The 22,542-nt window shown below is 46.9% G+C and overlaps 1 pseudogene; it reads left to right on the forward strand.

The window, feature by feature from the left end:
• The first annotated feature begins 15,751 nt into the window (after window positions 1-15,751).
• Window positions 15,752-21,539, forward strand: LOC119354004 (annotated as a pseudogene).
• Window positions 21,540-22,542: the final 1,003 nt, after the last annotated feature.

Raw genomic sequence — 22,542 nt, forward strand, 5'->3', positions numbered from 1 at the left:
TCGTTTATTGTCAATGGTCTTGATGAGGAGTATGATGCCTTAGTCGAGATCATCAACGAGCGGGGCAACTCGACACCCATGCTGGCACACGAGGTTTTCTCTCGGCTCCTTCTCACTGAGCAACGGGTCGAGACTCGCCGCACCAGGGGCACTGGCTCCCTCTCGGCCAACGCCGCCACCAAGGGTGGCCGCTCTTCTTCATCACCCCGGTCTCCCTTGGGGCTGCCACCGTCGCCCGCCTCGGCCCCCCCACCTACTGCGACCTTACCGGGGGCTGGCGGTCCACGTGTGTGTCAGCTTTGTGGCCGCGATGGGCACTGGGCCTCCAAGTGTCATAAGCGCTTCCAGCGAAGCTTCCTTGGTCTTGGCAATGACGGCAAAGATACACGCAACAATGCCCGTCAGGTCGCCATGGCTGATCGTCCCGCGCCGCAGAAGCAACAGGAACACACTCAGTCCTACTCCATCGATCCACACTGGTACATGGACTCTGGGGCGACAGAGCATCTAACCAGCGAGATGGGGAAGCTTCACACTCGTGAACCCTATCATGGCTCCGACAAGATCCACACCGCCAATGGAGCAGGTATGCACATCTCTCATATTGGTCAAGCATCTCTTCTCACTAGACATGCCAATAGGAGTCTTCAGCTTCGCAATGTTCTTCGAGTTCCATCTGTGACCCGTAATCTTCTTTCAGTTCCTAAACTCACACGTGATAATAATGTGCTTTGTGAATTTCACCCTTTTGATCTTTTTATTAAGGATCGGGGCACGAGGGACATTCTTCTTAGTGGGCGGTTGTGCCAGGGCCTCTACCGTCTGGAGCATCCTGGTGTCGCTCGTGTTTTCAGTGGAGTTCGGGTCTCTCCGTCACAGTGGCATGATCGTCTTGGTCACCCGGCCACACCTATTGTCCGTCATATTTTGCATCGTCATGAGCTTCCTAGTTTGTCTAGTCATAAAGATGTAGTAGTGTGTGATGCTTGTCAGCAGGGGAAGAGTCATCAAATTCCTTTTTCGGAGTCCAGTCGTGAGGTGAAACATCCTTTAGAACTTGTGTTTTCAGATGTATGGGGTCCTGCTCAGACTTCTGTCAGTGGTCATAATTACTATATCAGTTTCGTTGATGCTTATAGTCGCTTTACCTGGCTTTACCTTATTAAACGCAAATCTGATGTGTTTGATATTTTTGTTCAGTTTCAAAAACATGTTGAACGTCTTCTCGAGCACAAAATTGTTCATGTCCAGTCAGACTGGGGGGGCGAGTATCGCAACCTCAACTCTTTCTTTCAGTCGCTTGGGATAGCTCATCGTTTAGCATGTCCACATACACATCAGCAGAATGGTTCAGTCGAACGTAAGCATCGTCATATTGTTGAAGCTGGTCTTACTCTTTTGGCCCATGCATCTGTTCCGTTTCGGTTTTGGAGTGATGCTTTCACCACTGCATGCTTTCTCATCAACCGTACTCCTACTCGTGTTTTAAACATGAAGACTCCCATTGAGGTTCTCCTTAATGAACAACCTGATTATACCTTTCTCAAGGTATTTGGGTGTGCTTGCTGGCCGCATCTTCGTCCATATAACAAGCGCAAGCTTGAGTTTCGTTCTAAGAAGTGTGTTTTTCTTGGCTATAGCTCTCTTCATAAAGGTTACAAATGTCTTCATGTTCCCACTAATCGTGTCTATATATCTCGGGACGTCGTGTTTGATGAGCATGCTTTTCCCTTTGCCAACCTTCCCGTGTCCACTGTCGAACCACCATCCCTGCATTCATCCTCTGTTGCTTCTGACCAATTTGATGATGTTGCATACTCTCCTTTGCTGTTACCTAACCATGGTGCAGGAACCGGACGTGGAGCTCGTTTGGAGCTGTTGGAGGATTCACCATCATCATCGTCGTCTTCTGGTGGGCACGTCGATCGCCCTATGTTGCATGGCATCGATTCGCGTGCCCATGCATGGTCACCCGACGAGCCCGTCGCGCCGAGCATCTCCACTGCTCGGTCCGTTTCGCCAGCGGCCGCCGAGTCGCCCGCGGCTCGGCCCGTCACGCCGTCTTCGCCTGCGGCTCGGCCCGTCACGCCGTCTTCGCCCGCGGCTCGGGTCCTCACGTCGCCTTCATCAGCGGATCGGCCCGCGACACCGGCCGTGCCACGGCCCACTATGCCGAGCTCGCCATCGGCCCGGTCTGTGATGCCGGAGTCGCCAGCTGCTTCGTCTGCTCTGCCGGTTTCACCGGTGGGTCGGCCTTCTTCGCCAACCGAGTCCGAGGCTACCGTGACTGGCTCCTCGTCACTGGCTGACTCGTCAACGTCGCCGTCCTCCAGCCCGTTGCAGGCTGCTCCGTCGACCTCGGTGGTTCCTGTGTCCCGACCACATACACACAGTCGCAATGGCATTTTCAAACCTAAGGAACGTAAGGATGGTACGGTTGCTTGGTTGGCTGCTTGTTTGGCTGCTGCTGTTGCGGATCCATCTTCTGAGCCTCGCTCATATCAGGCTGCCCTGCGCATTCCACATTGGCGAGAGGCTATGGAGCAGGAGTTTCATGCTCTTCTTCGTAACAAGACATGGACTCTCGTTCCTCCACCACCACGGGTAAATGTTATTGACTCAAAATGGGTATTCAAAGTGAAGAAGCATTCGGATGGATCTATTGAGCGTTACAAAGCGCGACTTGTTGCTCGCGGTTTTCAGCAGCGTCATGGTCTTGACTATGAGGACACCTTCAGTCCTGTCGTCAAGCCTACCACTATTCGGCTTCTTCTCTCCATTGCTGTTTCTCGTGGTTGGTCACTTCGTCAACTTGATGTGCAGAATGCTTTTCTACATGGATTTTTGGAGGAAGAGGTTTATATGAAACAACCGCCTGGTTTCTCTGATCCTGATCGTCCTGACTATATCTGTCGTCTTTCCAAAGCACTATATGGTTTGAAGCAAGCTCCTCGTGCCTGGCATGCCCGCCTTGCCTCTGCCCTTCGTGCTCATGGGTTTGTGCCGTCTACTGCTGACACTTCATTATTTCTTCTACAGAAGCCAGAAGTCACTATGTATCTTTTGGTATATGTCGATGATATTATCCTTGTCAGCTCTTCTCAGTATGCTGCTGATGCTCTTGTCTGCTCTCTTGGTGCTGATTTTGCGGTCAAAGATCTTGGGAAGCTTCACTACTTTCTTGGAGTTGAGGTCACTTCTCGTGCTACTGGTCTTGTCCTTACGCAGAAGAAGTACTCCTTGGAGTTGTTACAGAGAGCTGGCATGCTGAAGTGCAAACCGACCACCACACCCATGTCGTCTACCGACAAGATAACAGCTCTTGATGGTGAGCTTTTGTCTCCTGCGGATGCCACAGAGTACAGGAGCATTGTTGATGGACTTCAGTACTTGACGATCACGAGACCAGATATCTCTTATGCTGTTAACAGGGTTTGTCAGTATCTTCAGGCTCCCAGAGATACTCATTGGGCTGCTGTTAAACGCATTCTTCGTTATGTTCAGTTCACCCTGACATTTGGTATGCATATTCGGCCGACTTCCTCTCGGGTTCTTTCGGCCTTCTCTGATGCAGATTGGGCTGGTAGCCCAGATGACAGGCGATCCACGGGGGGTTATGCAGTATTCTTTGGCTCTAATTTGATCGCCTGGAGTGCTCGGAAACAGGCTACTGTGTCACGTAGTAGTACTGAAGCTGAGTACAAGGCTGTGGCTAATGCTACTGCAGAGATTATTTGGGTGCAGTCTTTGCTTCAGGAGTTGGGTTTGTCTCAACCACAGCCTCCTATTCTTTGGTGTGATAACATCGGTGCTACATACCTTTCTGCAAATCCAGTATTTCATGCCCGAATGAAACACATTGAAGTTGACTATCACTTTGTACGGGAACGTGTATCACAGAAGCAACTCCAGATCAAGTTTATCTCATCTAAGGATCAACTTGCAGACATCTTCACTAAGCCTTTACCGCTGTCACAGTTTGAGGCTTGTAGGCGCAATCTTACCCTTCTCAGTTCTTTAGAAAGTGGCTAAGATTGAGGGAGGATGTTAGACTATGTATAGCTTCTGTACCTATGTACGTATATGGTACATATTGTAACACAACCATTATATATAATGAGATAAGCCACCCCTAGAGGATTGTGCTGGTTCCCCAAAACTTATTGTCTTACAGACAGCGGCACGGCCACGCGAGAAGAGTTGCCTCGCCATCGGCGCTGAGCACGGCCATGCACAGGCCATCCACGAAAAAGACGACTGCATGCATTCATTCGTACAGAAAGTTGATCAGTAGAATGTTAATTTAGTTGTCGTATTTTGATCAAGAACAATCAGCCGATGGCCCTGTTTGGATACTCTAACACAGTTAGAGTTAGAGTTATTTTCTAACCCACTCTAACCCAAATAAGCACCTCTCCACCGGAATAGTTGGGTTAGATGGAACTAACCCACTCTAACCCTCCCTGTTTGGATACTTCTGGATTATTTGAGCTTTCAATTAACCCAAACTAGCTCTAATCCCATAATCCAAACAGGGCCGATGATTGATTATGCTTTCATGTACTTCCTGCGAGAATCACTTCACCGAATCTGGCACAAGATGAGGATGGATCGACCGTCTACTACAAAAAGCAGGACCACTAAACTCGGTAGATCATGGTTCTCCATCATACAAACAAAGCGGGTCACGCCGGCGGCATCGCCAGCATCTCAGGATTGTCAACATCCCAAAACGCCAAAACGCAGTGTGCATGGCGTCGGCGGCGCGACGGCTTGGCAGCGACTGTCGGCTGCGAGGTGACGTATGCGACGCGGCCTCGGGGATGGATGCCCTCCGCAGCAACTCGGCTCTGGCCGAAGTCGTGGCACCGACGTACTCCGATGCGGAGACAACCGGCGTGCACGGAACCACTGCCGGCGGTGGTGGTTATGGGAATTTTTCCGGTTGGAAACTGCTCCCCTGCCGCTCAGGTATGGCCACGAAAGGCCAGGGAGGTCCACAACGGTCCTAATGGGCTAGGCCCATGCTCGGGAACTTCCCGTAATAAATAACCTGAAAAAAAAGGAGAAAACGGGACAAGGAAAGAAATGAAGTGGCATGTGTGTGTGCCATGGGTTTGGGCAATGCTATATAGCTTCGGCCCAGGCCAAAATTTTCTTTCTTTTCTGTTTTTTCTTCTTCTGTTTGAGCATTTAGCTCTACAGTTTTTGTTCAGAATGTGTTTTCACGGTAATTGCTTGTATATTACCGTATTGTGAAGCACATTAGTACATCAACATACCTGATTACGCAATTTGATGATTGCCATATGTTGACAATGTTTGAAACTTAATTTACTAGAGAGTAAATTAATTGTGTATGATGGTTTCATGCAGGATATGTTGGACATATCCAAGAGAGTGTTTTCCTGTGTTTGCCATTGATGGCATCAATAATCAAACCTAGGCCATGAATGTCAAGATTAACTTGGCGGCCCGGGATCTCAGTTCCCACATAACCACACCCGCTCAGGGGCTCCGGCTATAGTCACTATAGCAAAGTATGTTACATTGCACTTCACTACACCATGATCTATAAAGGTATCTGATACTCTAGAGCTCTTTTGAGGAGCAATGTGATTAATATATGGTGATGATGATGCTTGAAGTGCATAGGAAATGGATGCTCGTCCGATTCCATGAATTTGAGTCAGTGACAACATACAACTCTAATGAGCATCAAATCAACCGAGGGTTGAGATTCTGCAATAGTGCGGTTTCAGATTCCAATCTCATCGATGAAATGTGTTCCACTTTTAATCCTTTTATGAGGATTTTGACTGAATTGTTTTGTCAATGGTGAAGGAAAGTGGAGACATGATGAGAAACAGAATATGAATGGAGCACAAAAGGGCAAAAGTCATTTCTTGGAGAATGATAAGGTCAGTAGCCTCGGTTGCTACACATGTGGTTATACGACTCACAATGTAAGGAAATGTGATACTTCCATGCATTTGGTGGATTTGTACATTCATCAATTGGCTAAGGGCAAGAGGCCCATGGGAACAAGTGTGAATCTTACTTCACTTGCAATAACAATGATTTCCCAATGGTTGAAAGTTCCCAGATGTTCCTCGGAACACGGGCAACTAGGATCATGCTCAGCAAAAGGAAGGTCCACTATTGAGTATCGATGACATGTTAGTGGACTTCAATTTTATTGACATATATGGAGACCGGATTCAGTCTCTTTTGTCATGCGTTGTAATGATGTCTATAGACATATTACATGCTGTAAAATGAATTATGTCCATCAACATAATATGATAGCTATGTCATCAGACATGATGCTTGTGGTATATCCTCTGACATATATAGCTTATGATGTATGTATTATTTCCATATGAGTTCAATCATATGTTGAAATTGGTTTCTTTCTCTTTAGAAACTTAACGAAATAATCCAATTGAGAAGGAAATGTGTTAAGTGGAAACTAGGTCTACTAACACGATATTTTGGGAGATTAAGTGTTTCCATTGCAAGCTCTTGATAAGAGTAATGGAAGTGTCATGACAATTGTGGTCATGATACGGTAATTGTTGGTTCTGGTCAAGCCACAATTACACTCCCTATGGGTACTACATGGTAATCATGGGTGCATTGATGTATCTAGATTCTACTCGTACCTTAGTCACCATCACCAAGTTAGTAGAACTTCGTGATGAACTATAATATGCAAGGGATAACGGAAACAACTCCCAAGCTCTTCGTGATGCTGAAATCAACGAAGGTAGAAATCAAGAAAAACATCAAGTGTTGATGGTTGACAAGATCACCAGTTTCAAGAAAAGGGCAGAGGGAAGAATGGGAACTTCAAGAAAAACAGCAAGCAAGTTGCTGCTCAAGTGAAGAAGCCCAAGTCTGGTCCTAAGCCTGAGACTAAGAGCTTCTACTGCAAAGGGACTGGTCACTGGAAGAGGAACTACCCCAAGTGATTGGCGGATAAGAAGGATGGCAAAGTGAACATAAGTATATTTGATATACATGTTATTGATGTGTACTTTACTAGTGTTTATAGCAAACCCTCAGTATTTGATACTAGTTCAGTTGCTATGATTAGTAACTCAAAACGGGAGTTGCAGAATAAACAGAGACTAGTTAAGGGTGAAGTGACGATGTGTGTTGGAAGTGGTTCCAAGATTGATATGATCATCATCGCACACTCCCTATAATTTCGAGATTAGTGTTGAACCTAAATAAGTGTTATTTGGTGTTTGCGTTGAGCATGAATATGATTTGATCATGTTTATTGTAATAAGATTATTCATTTGAGTAAGAGAATAAATTGTTGTTCTGTTTATATGAATAAAACCTTATATGGTTACACACCCAATGAAAATAGTTCATTGGATCTCGATCGTAGTGATACACATAATCATAATATTGAAACCAAAAAGATGCAAAGTTAATAATGATAGTGCAACTTATTTGTAGCACTGCCGTTTAGGTCATATTGGTGTAAAGCGCATGAAGAAACTCCATGCTGATGGGCTTTTGGAATCACTTGATTATGAATCAGTTGATGCGTGTGAACCATGCCTCATGGGCAAGATGACTAAGACTCTGTTCTATGGAACAATGGAGCGAGCAACAGATTTGTTGGAAATCATACATACTGATGTATGTGGTCCGATGAATATTGAGGCTCGCGACAAGTATCATTATCTTCCGATCTTCACAGATGATTTGAGCAGATATGAGTATATCTACTTGATGAAACATAAGTCTGAAACATTTGAAAAGTTCAAAGAATTTCAGAGTGAAGTGAAAAATCATCGTAACAAGAAAATAAAATTTCTACGATCTGATCGTAGAAAAGAGTATTTGAGTTACGAGTTTGGCCTTCAGTTAAAAACAATGTGAAATAGTTTCACTACTCACGCCACCTGGAACACCACAATGTAATGGTGTTCCGAACGTCATAACCGTACTTTATTAGATATGGTGCGATATATGATGTCTCTTACCGATCTACCACTATCATTTTGGGGTTATGCATTAGAGACAGCTGCATTCACATTAAATAGGGCACCATCTAAGTCCGTTGAGATGACACAATCTGAACTGTGGTTTGGCAAGAAACCAAAGTTGTCGTTTCTTAAAGTTTGGAACTGCGATGCTTATGTGAAAAAGTTTCAACATGATAAGCTCGAACCCAAATCGGAGAAGTAAATCTTCATAGGATATCCAAAGGAAACTATTGGATACACCTTCTATCACAGATCCGAAGGCAAGACTTTTGTTGCTAAATTCAGAAACTTTCTAGAGAAGGAGTTTCTCTCGAAAGAAGTGAGTGGGAGGAAAGTAAAAACTTGATAAGGTAATTGTACCTTCTCCCTTATTGGAAAGTAGTTCATCACAGTAATCTGTTCCTGTGACTACTACACTAATTAGTGAGGAAGCTAATGATGATGATCATGTAACTTCAGATCAAGTTACTACCGAATCTCGCAGGTAAACCAGAGTGAGATCCGCACCAGAGTGGTACGGTAATCCTGTTCTGGAAGTCATGTTACTAGACCATGACGAACTTGCGAACTATGAGGAAGCGATGATGAGCCCAGATTCCACAAAATGGCTTGAGGCCATGAAATCTGAGATATGATCCATGTATGAGAACAAAGTATGGACTTTGATGGATTTGCCCGATGATCGGCAAGCCATAGAAAATAAATGGATCTTCAAGAGGAAGACGGACGCTGATAGTAGTGTTACTATCTACAAAGCTAGAATTGTCGCAAAAGGTTTTTCGATAAGTTCAAGGTATTGACTACGATGATATTTTCTCACTCGTATCTATGCTTAAGTCTGTCCGAATCATGTTAGCAATTGCCGCATTTTATGAAATCTGGCAAATGGATAAACAAAACTGCATTCCTCAATGGATTTATTAAAGAAGAGTTGTATATGATACAACCAGAAGGTTTTGTCAATCCCAAAGGTGCTAACAAAATATGCAAGCTCCAGCGATCCATCTATGGACTGGTGCAAGCATCTCGGAGTTGGAATATATGTTTTGATAAGTTGATCAAAGCATATAGTTTTATACAGACTTGCGGTGAAACCTGTATTTACAAGAAAGTGAGTGGGAGCACTACAACATTTCTGATAAGTATATGTATATGACATATTGTTGATCGGAAATAATGTAGAATTATTCTGTAAAGCATAAAGGAGTGTTTGAAAGGAGTTTTTCAAAGAAAGACTTCGGTGTAGCTGCTTACATATTGAGCATCAAGATCTATAGAGATAGATCAATACACTTAATAAGTTTTTTCAATAAGTACATACCTTGACAAGATTTTGAAGTAGTTCAAAAATGGAGCAGTCAGAGAAAGAGTTCTTGCCTGTATTACAAGGTGTGAAGTTGAGTAAGACTCAAAGCCCGACCACGGTAGAAGATAGAAAGAGAATGAAAGTCATTCCCTATGCCTCAGCCATAGGTTCTATAAAGTATGCCATGCTGTGTACCAGATCTATTGTATACCCTACACTGTTTTAAGCAAGGGAGTACAATAGTGATCTAAGAGTAGATCACTGGACAACGGTCAAAATTATCCTTAGTGGAATAAGGAAATATTTCTCAATTATGGAGGTGAACAAAAAGGTTCGTCGTAAAAGGTTACGTCGATGCAAGTTTTGACACAGATCTGGATGACTCTTAGTCTCGATCTAGATACATATTGAAAGTGGGAGCAATTAGCTAGAGTAGCTCCGTGCAGAGCATTGTTGACATAAATATTTGGAAAATACTTACGGATCTGAATGTGACAGACCCGTTGACTAAAATTATCTCACAAGCAAAACATGATCACATCTTAGTACTGTTTGGGTGTTAATCACATAGCGATGTGAACTAGATTACTGACTCTAGTAAAACCCTTTGGGTGTTGATCACATATCGATGTGAACTATTGGTGTTAATCACATGGTGATGTGAACTATTGCTGTTAAATCACATGGCGATGTGAACTAGATTATTGACTCTAGTGCAAGTGGGAGACTAAAGGAAATATGCCCTAGAGGCAATAATAAAGTTATTATTTATTTCCTTATAATCATGATAAATGTTTATTATTCATGCTAGAATTGTATTAACCGGAAACATAATACATGTGTGAATACATAGACAAACAAAATGTCACTAGTATGCCTCTACTTGACTAGCTCGTTAATCAAAGATGGTTATGTTTCCTAACCATGAACAATAAGTTGTTATTTGATTAACGGGATCACATCATTAAGAGAATGATCTGATTGACATGACCCATTCCATTAGCTTAGCACCCGATCGTTTAGTATGTTGCTATTGCTTTCTTCATGACTTATACATGTTCCTGTAACTATGAGATTATGCAACTCCCATTTACCAGAGGAACACTTTGGGTACTACCAAACGTCACAACGTAACTGGGTGATTATAAAGGAGTACTATAGGTGTCTCCAAAGGTACATGTTGGGTTGGCGTATTTCGAGATTAGGTTTTGTCACTCCGATTGTTGGAGAGGTATCTCTGGGCCCTCTCGGTAATGCACATCACGTAAGCCTTGCAAGCATTGCAACTAATGAGTTAGTTGCGAGATGATGTATTACGGAACGAGTAAAGAGACTTGCCGGCAACGATATTGAACTAGGTATGGGATACCGACGATCGAATCTCGGGCAAGTAACATACCGATGACAAAGGGAACAACGTATGTTGTTATGCGGTCTGACCGATAAAGATCTTCGTAGAATATGTAGGAGCCAATATGGGCATCCAGGTCCCACTATTGGTTATTGACCGGAGACATGTCTCGGTCATGTCTACATTGTTCTCGAACCCGTAGGGTCCGCACGCTTAAGGTTACGATGACAGTTATATTATGAGTTTATGCATTTTGATGTACCGAAGGTTGTTCGGAGTCCCGGATATGATCATGGACATGACGAGGAGTCTCGAAATGGTCGAGACGTAAAAATTGATATATTGGAAGCCTATGTTTGGATATCGGAAGTGTTCCGGGTGAAATCGGGATTTTACCGGAGTACCGGGAGGTTACCGGAACCCCCCGGGAGCTATATGGGCCTTAGTGGGCTTTAGTGGAAAGGATAAAGGGGCAGCCCAAGGTGGCTGTGCGCCTTCCCCCTTCCCCTAGTCCTATTAGGACTTGGAGAGGTGGCCGGCCCCCTCTCTCTCTTTCCCCCCTCAAGGAGTCCTATTCCAACTAGGATTGGGGGGGGGGGAATCCTACTCCGAGAGGGAGTAGGACTCTCCTGGCGCGCCCAAGGTGGCCGGCCAGCCTCCCCCCCTTTGGTCCTTTATATACTGAGGCAGAGGCACCCCAGAAACACACAAGTTGATCCACGTGATCTATTCCTTAGCCGTGTGCGGTGCCCCCAGCCACCATATTCCTCGATAATACTGTAGCGGAGTTTAGGCGAAGCCTTGCTGCTGTAGTGCATCAAGATCGTCGCCACGCCGTCGTGCTGACGGAACTCTTCCCCGACACTTTGCTGGATCGGAGTCCGGGGATCGTCATCGAGCTGAACGTGTGCTCGAACTCGGAGGTGCCGTAGTTTCGGTGCTTGATCGGTTGGATCGTGAAGACGTACGACTACTTCCTCTACGTTGTGTCAACGCTTCCGCAGTCGGTCTGCGTGGGTACGTAGACAGCACTCTCCCCTCTCGTTGCTATGCATCACATGATCTTGCGTGTGCGTAGGAAATTTTTTGAAATTACTACGAAACCCAACAGGATACATACATATTTCACCACCGCAACGTACATATATGGGCCCTCATAGAAATTGGGGATCTATGTGAGGTATAATTCTCCGTCAATCATAAAGTACCTGTAGTCCTAAGAAGGGGACTTGTTTATGGCCGGGTACGCTGATTGTATTTTGATCAGGACATTTTCCGGCATTAGGGGGAGATATGGACCACATTGAATGCCAGAAAATAGATTGAGATGTGAATAGACATCTAGTCCTGAGGTCCACATACGAATGAATCTGAACTGGAGGTTCAGAATATTATCAATTTGCAAAGTATCACAAATAATCTGCCGGTTGCATTTACTAAGTATATAGGTGTCACAAAGTAAAATGTTCCCATAGTGATTGTGTCAGAAAGAGTGGATGTGACCCATAGGTCCACTCGGCTATCGAAGAGGGGGAGGAATCTGGACACAAGAGGAAAAGGCTTCATGGAAGCGTCCAAGGGGAATGAGGAATCCTCAAACAGTAAATGTAGGTCAACTTCATGTTGATATTCAACCAAGGGTTGAAAGACACCTGAAGGATGTTGGACACATCTAGGACCCAGCACGAGTGTGCACACAAATATTTGTGCTGGGACATCGGAAGACCTTGACTCAACTATTGTGGGAAATCACAAAGAGTCAAAAGGTAATGATGAAATCTCCACGCTGGATATGGATTCGAGAGAATCATACAATAAAGACTACATTATGTCGACATTTATTTATCCTCATGAATTGCGGAAGACCTTGGATTGGATCTAGAACCAAATTCCATGCATGGCTGAGTGTCTAAAACGCTCTAGTTGATCCAAAGGAAGGCAACAATTGAGGATGCACTCGCTCTCAAGAAGAGGGGGCATTGACTTGATCAGTAATACCCACTCCTATGAATTTGTTCCCCGGGGGAGCAAATGGGTTTTTTTGTTCATGAGAAATGAAAACCAAGAGGTGGTGAGACATGAAGCGAGGCTTGTAGCACATGTGTTCACGCAGAGACCCTTCATCGTTTAAGATGAAACATGTTCTTCTGTTGTGAGTGGAATAACGTTCCGATATTTAATATCACTGGCAGTGAATAATGAATTTGTTTATCAAACTGATGGATGTTGTGACTGCATAGTTGTATGAGTCACTTGATTCAGATATCTCTATGATTATTCCTGATGGAATTAACTTTCTGAATTTATTCGCAACATGTATTGTGGAAGCTTCAAAGGTCATTTTATGACTTGAAGTCGGCAAGGATGTGGTATAACCGACTGAGTGAGTTCCTTTGTTAGAAGGATTACTCAAACAATGATAGTTTCTCATGTATACTCATCAAGAAATCCAAAGAAGGATTTGTACAATTTATGTGTATGTTGATGATCTGAATATCATTAGAACTACACAAGAAATACATGACACAAGCAAATCATCTTATGACGGAGTAAGATTTGGTTGAGACCAAACTTTGTTTGAGTTTGGAACTTGAGCGTATTCCTTCATGAATACTTATTCATCAGTCTACATGTATCCAAAAGATTGTTGAAAGTTCAACATGGATAAGTCATATCCATTAAGGAACTATGGTTTTGAGATCTCTGTATTACTAGAGATAAGGACCCATTAAGGCCTAATGGCAGTGATGAAGAGATATTTGGACTTGAGTTTCCATATCACGGTGCAATGAGAGCACACGTGTATCTAGCAAACTGTACCAGACCTGGTATTTCATTAGCAGTAAATTTATTAGCTAGATACAATGCATCACTGATTAAAAGGCGTTGGGTTGGTGTGAAGAATATTTTCAGATATCTTCTGGACACCATAGATCTTGGTTTGTTCTATGAGAAAACAAATCAAGATATGACCATGGTTGGATATTGTGATGCTGTGTATATATTAAATCCCCATAATCCTAGATCACAGACTAGTTTTTGTCTCCTCGAATGAAGGTGTGACCTTTGACCTTCTCTGGGAAGTCGAGAAGACATATTTAGTGGCTGCATCCACTAGTCATTCTAAAATCGTTGATTCGTATGAAGCATCACATGAATGTATGTGACTTCACGGAATGATGAACTTTCTTGAAAGTTCAAGTGGGATTCATTGGTAGGAACCACCCACCATTATCTCTGAAGATAATGTTTTGTTTGTATTATGCAGATGCAGACAGGTTATAAAGAGCAACACTAGAATGTGTATGGCTCTAAAAGTATTTTATTCCCCATGAGTTGAAGAAAGGTGGAAGATAAATGTCTTGCAAATGAAGTCATGTGATAATTTTGGTGATTTATTCACAAAGTCTTTACCAAGTTCTTCATTCCAGAAATAAGTTAATGGAATTGGTATGAGGTGACTTTATTATTTGCAAGGTTCAGGGGGAGTGCACTCATGAATGATAACCTGTTCGAGATCTTCGGATCTTTTGTATTGCACTATTTTCCTTTATGAGTTTTTCCTGAATGGTTTCTCATGAAAGGTTTTTAATGAGGCAATAGTAATACAAATATGATAATATGTCATTTTCTCCTTATTTTCGCACTGGGTTTTTGGAAGGAGTTTTTCATGGGCATATAGCATATATATCCTCCTATTTTTTTCCACAGGGTTTTTGGAGGAAAATTTAAGGAAGATTGTGTATGATTACGAGGAGAAACAGTGATTAGAGGGAGTGTTAAGAATTAATTAACTTATGTTAATTAGGGATAATCCCTGCCTCTCCCCTAACCACCGTCACTTGCTAGGCAGCGGACGCGACTATTGGCTCGTGTCTTTCTTCTAAAAGACACCTCTTGTAACACACCCTTTGGAAGGGTATAAATACCCACATCAGTGAATAAGAAAGTGATGTTCGTTTGCTTTATCTCTTAACATTTTTCTCTTCTTCTCTGATACCACTATTGAGTTAGAGAAAAATTCACTGTAGGTCACAAAACTTGAGCCGGATGACACTTTGGTACCGCTACTTCAAAATACCCGAACTACGGTCCATGTACTTGCGCACAGGGTTCACTTTGGTCTGTATGTACGATTTCGTCTACGTATTCGCTGACTTGGCCGAGTCAGCGGCCGCCAGTTAGGCTTTGACCGCCACGTAGTCGATCCTAGGGTGAATACTACTCGATCAGGGGTTATTTTTGCAAAAACGCCATTTCGCCCAGGGACCTGGTGGAGACGGTCTGGGGAATCGCCGGCAGCGGCGTGCCGTTCCTCTGGGTGGTCCGGTCGGGCCTGGTCACCGCGGACGGGCTGACATGGCTGCCGGATGGGTTCGAGGAGGCGACACACGGGCGCGGGATGGTGGTGGAGTGGGCGCCGCAGGAGGAGGTGCTCTGGCACGCGGCCGTGGCCGGGTTCTGGACGCACGGGGGATGGAACTCGATGACGGAGAGCGTTTGCGAGGGGGTGCCAAAGCTGTGTCGCCCGCACTTCGGCGACCAGATGGGGAACGCCAGGTAGGTGGAGCACGTGTGGAGGGTGGGCTTCGAGGTCGCCGGCGTGCTCGAGAGGGGCGACGTGGAGGCCGCCATCCGGTGGCTCGTCACAGGGAGCGAGGGAGCGGAGATGCGGGCCAGGGCCAAGGACCTGGTGGAGACGGCCTGGGGCATCGGAGAATACACGTGAGCTTCGGCAGCCTGGCATGCATGTCGAGTCATTAGGGTGGTTTTGCAAAAACACCATGACCACCCTTCTCTTTCTCTTCTTTGAGCGCGAGGAATCGGTTTGAGCTGCTGAGCGCCCTGCTTGCTGCTGTTTCTTTGATCGTCTGGAGTTTTGAGCTGATTTGGAGGAGGCGGGGGTGAACCGGTGGAGGGATGTCGCGGCGGCTGTCGTTGCCGGCGGGCGAGCCGGTGACGGTGACCGTGTCGCCGATGAGAGGGAAGGGTGCTGGCGGCGGGAGCCCCGGGGATGGGGTCGTGAGGAGGGGGTCCGGGCTCACCAGCCCCGTGCCCAGGCACTCCATCGGCTCCTCCACCGTGATGCTGCAGGTCTCGCCAGTGCGCCTGAGCGGGGGGAGCCGGTACGCGTCGAGGGACGGTGCCGACGTGAGCGCCGAGTTCGTGCACTACACCGTGCACATCCCGCCCACGCCGGACAGGACCACGGCGTCCGCGTCCACGAACGCGCCCGCAGCTGAGGAGGAGGGGGAGGTGCTTTCGGAGAGGAGCTACGTCTCCAGCACCATCTTCACCGGCAGCCTCAACTGCGCGACGCGCGCCCGCGTGCTCAGCAACTCTGCCGACGGCGCTCGGCCGGCCGCCTCCGTCAACATGTCCTGCAAGATGCGCGGCTCCGACATGCCGGCGTTGGCGGCCACCCGCCTTGTGACTGCAGCTTCATGATCTGCGAGGAGTGCTACATGGACTGTGTCGCCACCTCCGGCAACTACCCAGGCTGCAAGGAGGCCTACTCCGCCGGCAGCGACACCGACGACTCTGTCGACAAGGACGACGACGACGCCATCTCCTCGTCGGAGGAGAGGGACCAAATGCCCATGACATCCATGTCCATGCGCTTCTCCATGGTGCACTCCATCAAAATGCCCATGCCCAGTAACAACGGCAAGCCAGCCGACTTTGACCATGCCCGGTGGCTCTTCGAGACCAAGGGCACCTACAGCTACGGCAACGCTCTATGGCCCGAGAACGAGCACGGCGGCGGCGGCAACAACGCTAGGGCCACCTCCGGATTCGTCGGCATTGTCAGGACCCCGATCCTAAGTCACACCAATCTAGCATGTAACACATCATATCACTTTGCGGCCTCACGCACGGTATTCCCACGGGTGCCACCCTACCTGGCCCGGGACCGTTTGCGCCTTTTGGCTCACGTATATGATAGTGTCGCTAGCATCCATATGACAAAGAACCCGGGCCGACATGGCTAGTCGTGAACCCAAAGCGGCACTAACCCATGGGGACAGGCATACATGAATCAACCTCGAGCATGTCGGTCAACAGCGTGTGAATCCAGGCTGTAGCACTGGGCTAACAGGACTCCGGTAACCCGGGCTGTAGCAGGCTAGGCAGGACTCCGGATGTCACCGCGTGACATTTCCCTGAAGGGACAGACACAGAAACAAAGTGAAACACATGTCGGCCAGTCAAGTGTCCTGAGCAGTAGTGCTGGGCTAGCAGGACTCCGGTGAACCGGGCTGTAGCGGACTACTATGGCTCAAGGAAGCACTAGACTACATTTCCCCATAAGAGAGGCTGCCGAGGATAAACAACTAGATTGTCGGATCCCACACATACCAAGCATTTCAATCATACACACAATATGCTCGATATGTGTAAATACAACATGGCATCACAACAAGACTCTACGACTCAAGTATTTATTCATTAGGCTCCGAGGAGCGAGATATTACAAACATGGGTCTCATGACCCAATATTCAGAGCATACAAGTCAAAGCACATGCGGAAGCTTAACATGTCTGAGTACAGACATCTACAAATGAAAAAGGCTGAGAAGCCTGACTATCTACCAGATCCTGCCGAGGGCACAAGATCGTAGCTGAGGTATCAAGCTAAACGTCGAAGTCCACACGGAACTACTAGCGAGACTGACGTCTCTCTGCAAAACATAAAATAGGCAAACGTGAGTACAAATGTACCCAGCAAGACTTACATCAGAACTAGCTACATATGCATCAGTATCAACAAAGGGGGCGGTGGAGTTTGACTGCAGCAAGCCAGCTTTGACTCGGTGGCTATCCTGAACTACGACTGCAAGTAACTCTTTTGAGGTGGCGCACACGAGTCCACATATTCACCATATCAATACACCACTATGGATCCGCTCCCGTCTTCCTACGAGAATGCCATCCATAGCACTCACGCTTATCTTGCGCATTTTAGAGTATCCACTTCACTTGTCTATGAACTGATATAGGCAACCCAGAAGTCCTTTACCGCGGACACGGCTATTCGAATAGATGATATTAACCCTGCAGGGGTGTACTTCTTCACACACGCTCTCGCCACTTACCACCATGTACACGTTGTGTATCTCGGCAACCTTCAAGCGGAAGCCTGGCGAGGGAGTCGGCCACGACCTGACTAACCACACAAGTCTCTAGTCCAGGTTTATCGCCTATTCGGGTTCCATCCGCAAGGAGATCCGGCCGGGGTGTCGCTCACGGCCCCAAACGATGTGTACAGGGTTCCAAGCCCACCAAACGGGCGACGCTTAGCATACACGGCCATGGTGCCTAGTCTGTCCCAAGCCCACCTGTACCGGGTGCCACTTGGTAGACTACTAACACTACCTACAAACACCAGAAACTAGTTGCAACTCCTGGACAGAGATCAGGTTGGTTAATAAGTCGAGAGGGGCACTTAAGCATTCCAATGCGTGGTAGTAACTGTTCATGGATCACAAACACAGAACCCAGTTCCTGAGGACGGCTGCAATGAGACAACCCACCATGTACTCCTACATGGCCTCTCACCGCTACCTTTACCAAATCGTGTTCACACACTTAGCTCTCAACAGTAGGACATGTTCACCACATTCCAATTCATCCCCGATGAATCAGACCTGACTCAACTCTAAGCAGTAGCAGGCATGACAAACAAGCATGAATGAGTAGGCACATCAGGGCTCAAACAACTCCTACTCATGCTAGTGGGTTTCATCTATTTACTGTGGCAATGACAGGTCATGCAGAGGAAAGGGGTTCAGCTACCGCAGCATGTAACAGTTGAAACGTTGTTGTCCTAATGCAGTAAAAGAGAGCAGGAGCGAGAGAGTGGGATTGTATCGGAATGAACAAGGGGGTTTTGCTTGCCTGGCACTTCTGAAGATATTATAGTTCTTCATCGGTGTCATCGATCACATCGTCGGAAACACGTCTATCGAGAGGGGACAAACACCGGCAACTGAGAAAGAACACAATCAATGCGATGCCACAATATGATGCATGATCATGACATGGCAATATACTGTGATTTGAGCTAATGCATCTAGCTATGATTTAAATGAAGTTGGTTTGAATACATGATTCAGATTCCAACTCCATATATGATTATTTAAATGCCCTTTATTTGTTTTGTCCAAAACAGAGGACAAACATTGTTCAAACATGCATGAAAATGGTACAGATGGATTCCTTGAATTTTTCTGATAATGTTTCATATATAAAACTTTTCATTTGGAGTTACGTTTGAATTACTATGAATTTTTGAAGTTTAAATCATTTTTTGGATTTTCCTGGATTATTTAGAATTAACAAAATCCAATAAATGATTTACTGCATCAGCATGACATCATGCTGACGTCAACGGTCAACGGTCAACGGAGAGGCCCAGGTCAAATTGACCAGTGGGTCCCGCGTGTCAATTACTAACTAAACTATCCTGGTTTAATTAGCGCTAATCCTAGATTAATTAATAGGGTCGGGCCCGCGTGTCAGTGACTCAGAGGGGAGTCAAACCCAGCCAACCGGGGTCAAACTCGCCGGAGTTTACCCGCGGCTCGTCGCCGGCGAGGCCAGAGACGGCGGAGGCATTGGGGTTTCGTCCCACGGCGACCAAATCGAAGGCCGAGGCCATCTATGGAATGAGGAGACTTCTCCGCGTCGAATGGTGCGAGCGGGAGGAGCTAGGGTGGAGCGAGCTCGCCGGAGTCGAGCTCGTGGCGGCGGCCGGCATTCGGCGTTAGCGGGTTAGGCACTACGGCGCATCTCGGGTGAGCTGGTGAGGTCCACGGCTTCCTGGGAGTGCCCTGAGTGCGGTGACGCGCTCGGTTTAGACGGAGACAAGCCAAAACGGCGACGACGACAAGTCCGGTGCCAGCGAAGTCTCGGCCTCGACGGGAACGAGGACTACGCTGCGGTATTGAGCATGGGGGCAGGGGGTCGGTAGAGGAGCTCACGGCGAGTCGGACGAGGGTCTCAGAGAGCTCGGGGAAGGTCTGGAGTCGTCGGGCCAGCGGACGCGATCTCCGGCGTCCGAGCTTGAAGGCGACGATGGTGAGGACGTTGCGGCGTGTCTGGCAGCGTGCGGCTCGTCGAGGAGGTCGAGGGAGTCGAGGAAAAGCTCGTGGGCAGGTCGGAGAGGCGAGGGGAGCATGGTGGCTACAGGTTTCACGGCGGCGAGCGCTTGACGGTTGCGGCCATGGCAAGGAGAGGGCGAGAGAGAGGGCAGAGGGGGAGAGTGAAACGTCCAGGGGTTCGGGGCGGCGCCGAAGAGAAGGCCCGAGGCGTCGCGGTGGCCTCGATGACGCAGGCGAGCAGGGAGGTGTGTGGCGCCGCGGGCGCGCGTGCGCTGTCTCCCTCCTCTGCCTACTGGCAGAGGTAGGTGATGACTGGCACGGGCCAGGTGGGCTGGGCAGCACAGCTGGGCCGCTGGGCTGTAGGTAAGCGCCAGGTAATTCCTTTCTCTCTCCTTTCAGTATTTTGTTTCTGTTTTCTATTTCTGACATTTGTTTTAATTTGGTTTTTGAACCAAACTAATTTTGTTGCTTCTGATATATTTTGCAGGGACTAAAAGGATTATTCCAAAGCTCCTCAACAAAAATCAGAATTATTGGAGAAATAAAGTATTTATAGTATTTATTTGCTCCAATTCAAAATACAATATGTGTTAATTCAATAATCCAAAATGTCATGCAAAAATGTGCATCATCTCTGGTTGCTGTTTCCAGCATTTCCCAAAAATGATGAACATTTTTTAAGGCCATTTGGGTTCACTGAGAATTATTTTAGTTGAACCTGGTGGATTCCTTTTTATGCTAGGGTTTGAACATCCCCCATTTCAAGTTCATTTGAAAATTTAAACATGATACACACATGAAGGATGAAGGGCTAGCCTAGTGCATACCGGGACTAGGGATGTGACAGGCATCGAGGAGCCGCCCAACTTCGGTGCCCGCTGCTGCCGGCCCCTGACGAGGAAGACCAGCGTCTCTCAGGCCATCCTCAGCCCATACAGGTACCAATTCCTCGTGTAAAAACAAGCGACATGGATGTCTGACGGCTCCCAGTGGGCCGGCACTTGGCTCGCCGGGGCGACGGATCACGCGCGCGGCAACCACGCTGGCATCATTCAGGTGATTGATCGAATCCATAGATGTTGTTGCAGCTGACATACTAATTCCTTTCGAAATGCTTGTTCAATCGATTCGAAATGCTCATGTATCTTCTCCAAATGATTGATGAACGCGCAGGCAATGCATGCGCAACCCACGTCGGAGCCAGTGCTTGGCGGTGAGCCGGCGGAGTCCGGCACGCTGATCGACACGACGGGCGTGGACATCCGGCTGCCGATGCTGGTGTACGTTTCGCGCGAGAAGAGGCCCGGGTACGACCACAACAAGAAGGTCGGCGCCATGAACACGCTGGTCAGGACGAGTGCCATCATGTCGAACGGGCCCTTCATCCTCAACCTGGACTGCGACCACTACGTGCACAACTCGGCGGCGCTCCGCGAAGGGATGTGCTACATGCTCGATCGCCGTGGCGACCGCGTATGCTACGTGCAGTTCCCGCAGCGGTTCGAGGGCATCGACCCCAACGACCGGTACGCCAACACAACCTCGTCTTCTTCGATGTCGCCATGCGCGCCATGGACGGGCTGCAGGGCCCCATGTACGTCGGCACAGGCTGCATCTTCCGCCGCACCGCTCTGTATGGGTTCAGCCCGCCGCGCGCCACCAAGCACCACAGCTGGCTCGGCAGGAAGAAGATCAAGCTGTTCCTGAGGAAGCCCACCGTGGGGAAGAAGACGGACAGGGAGCTGGTCATGGCGTTTTTGCAAAAATAATCCTGGATCGAGTAGTATTCACCCTAGGATCGACTACGTGGCGGTCAAAGCCTAGCTGGCGGCCGCTGACTCGGCCAAGTCAGCGAATACGTAGACGAAATTATACATACGGACCAAAGTGAACCCTGTGCGTAAATATATGGACCGTAGTTCGGGTATTTTGAAATAGTGGTACCAAAGTGTCATCCGGCTCAAGTTTTATGACATACAGTGAATTTTTCTCATTGAGTTATTACGGCATGCCTCTGTTTGTGTGCATGTTTAGACTAGAAGGAGGCACCGTGAACACACACAGTCCCTGTCCCTGAGGCTTGAAGGAAAAGTTTGAAACTTGGTAACGATGAAACAAAATAGAAAGTTGTGATGAAATTGAATGAAATAAAAACCAGAATTGATGCGCCCACTATTGTTGAAACGGTTGGGCTAAAAATCAGTCGACTGATTTTAATGAAGTCTCAATCGATGTATTTGACCTCCCATCGTGATCTGTTTAAGATTCAAGGTCGCCGTTTGCTTGTGCTGAATCGGCCTGTTAGTTGTGCCCCCGGCCCATTGCCTTGTTTCTTTTTTCTTTTCTTGCCTTCTCTTTTATTTTTTCTGTTGGACAGAGATGCCCCATGGGCTGGCCGTGAGGAGGGGTGGTGTGGTTTTTTCTTTGTCTGTTTTTTGGGCTTTCTTCTAGGCTGAACTTTTTGTTAGTGCTCGTGTTATCTGGGGACAGGAGCGATTAATAGGGCTGTTCACTTTGGTTTTGTTCCCATTTTATTTTTGTTATTTATTTATTTTTATTTTCAAATGCTATTATTATTATTATTAAATATTGTACATTGAATCACATGCCATGTTTTATTTGTCAGTGTACGTATGCAACATTTTTTTCTTTCCAAAAATATTATCGCTGACACACCCGTCGAGCACACATAGTTTCATGCACATCGGCCACACACAATTGTATGTATGTCGTTGGCATGTAACTTATCTTTTTTCCTTTCCAAAAATTTTT

The sequence above is a fragment of the Triticum dicoccoides genome, chromosome 1A, assembly GCF_002162155.2.
Source record: "Triticum dicoccoides isolate Atlit2015 ecotype Zavitan chromosome 1A, WEW_v2.0, whole genome shotgun sequence".
Taxonomy (NCBI): Eukaryota; Viridiplantae; Streptophyta; class Magnoliopsida; order Poales; family Poaceae; genus Triticum; species Triticum dicoccoides.